Source organism: Humulus lupulus, chromosome 4 (genome assembly GCF_963169125.1).
Source record: "Humulus lupulus chromosome 4, drHumLupu1.1, whole genome shotgun sequence".
Lineage (NCBI taxonomy): Eukaryota > Viridiplantae > Streptophyta > Magnoliopsida > Rosales > Cannabaceae > Humulus > Humulus lupulus.
The window spans coordinates 220,797,490-220,799,676 of record NC_084796.1 but is presented as its reverse complement, the minus strand read 5'-3'; positions in this window follow the sequence as shown (position 1 = coordinate 220,799,676).

Here is a 2,187-nt window from a genome sequence, read left to right as displayed (position 1 = left end):
TTGGTTTAACGATTTTTTTAAAATAAAAATTATGATATTATTTATTTCTTTTAAAACTATAGACAATGTTTTGGCTTAATTTTTTTAAAATATGTTTGTGTCATTATTTTATAATATATGTCATTGTTTATTTATTTTAAATTTAAATGATAATTAAAAAATAAAATCATTTTTAAATAAAATTAAGTAAATGTGCATTGAACGTTTCTTATACCTAGTATATATATATATATATATTAGGTGCAAGCAACGTGCAAAATTATTTTTATAAAAATTTTATGATTGACATATAAATTTTAAATAAATAAAAAATATTATATATAAGAAATGACATAAACATTATAAGAAAAATTAAACCAAAACATTATTTATGGTTTTTTTTAAATAATAATAATACGATATCTTTTTAGATTACAAACTACCATATTTAAAGTACAAAACATTCATGATATTATTCAAATCACACCTCAATAATTGGAAAATAAACTTCTTTATTCTTGATAGAAGATAAATATTATTCTAATTTCTTATTTAGTTACACACTCATACTATTTGTATACAAGACAATTATATATATTGTATTTATTATGTATTATATATTATTGTAATAATAATATTTTATAGCATGTGAATTTATATTAATATATTTATTAAATATTATTATAATAATATGTTATAATATTTAGATTATATTAATATAATTACTAAATATTTATTCTTGCAAAATTTTATATAAATTTAGATTAAATATTATATGTTTCATATTATTGTTATTATAATAATATTGTATAATGTTTTAATTTATATGGATATAATTAAGGAAAAATACTATTTTGTCCCCTGTGTTTTGCCCGAATACTCGATTGGCCCCTATGTTTTGTTAAATGACAAAACAGACTCTCTGTTTTGCAAAATGAAACAATATGATACCCTAACCGCAATTTTTGTCAAACAATTTTTCAATAGGACTAAAATGCCCCCAGTTTTTTTTATTTTCTATTTTTTAATTCCCTTAATGAATTTTCTTTTTTCTAACACATAAAAACAATTTATAAAACATTTTAAATAAAAAGGAAATATAAAATATAATTGAAATGTAAAAAGTAAAAAATCTATCCCACCGTCTTCTCGTCCTTTCGTCTTCTTCAAGCAATCGGAGAACCAGGGGTCTTGAGCTTCCTCAACGACGCAGGGGTTTTCGAAGGTTTTTCTTGTGCATTTTTGTTTGAGAAAGTCCATTTTCGAAGATTGAAGGGATCAAAAAGGTACGTGCTCATCTTGGTTTTGAAATGGGTTTATTTGTTCATTTTTTTTTCTGGTTTCTTCTACGGGTATGCGTGGTGAGGGTGTTTTCATTTTTCATCTTCAAAAAAGGATTTCTTTTTGCTATCATGTTTATTTTCATCTATGGGAATCTTAAAAATGGTGCTTTGGACGTTGTTTGTTCTCAGGGGAATGGTTTATGAGTATTTTTTAAAGTTTGCAGAGCTTGTTCGTGTTTTGCAATGTTAAAGTTTCAATTTTAATGGAATAATATTGTAGGAATAATCATTGCTTTGTTCAAAGATTTTGGTTTAGTTATGTTAGGGATTTTGTTTGTTTTTTTAGCACTGGTTATTTGTTGTGGTGTGGGTTACATTTTCTAGCTGTTAAAGTGATTGATGATCACCTTATTCAATGTATGTGTTTGTTTTTGTGATTATAGAATTGAAAATGGGAAGTCCATTGGTTACAGTTCATGTATGAAATTAAGGCATGTAAACCTTTCAAGGTGAATGTTGAGACGTATAATATGATGTAGCTCTATCATAATTTGTATCAAGATTTAGTACCTAATATTGAAGAATTGAAGGGGAAGAAGAATATTCATTTCAATGTTTTGGCCGAAATAGGAGGGGAATTTATGATGGATATATCTGATGATAAGGATTTGATGACAATGTTTAATGTGAATGTTGGTGGTGATTGTATTAAGTTGTACGTTACAATGGTTGAAACACTTGCATTGCAAGTTATAGATCCAGAATGTGAGCCAGAAGGTGATGATTGTAGTGTAGTTGAAGTAGACATGGCCGATTCAAGTAGTCCTGAGGTGGCCCCTAATCCAAGAGTCCCTGAAAATGAACCAAGTGTGGAAGAAACCCCTGATTTTCCCTATGGTCCATGTGCCCCTGCAGCAGATCTGAT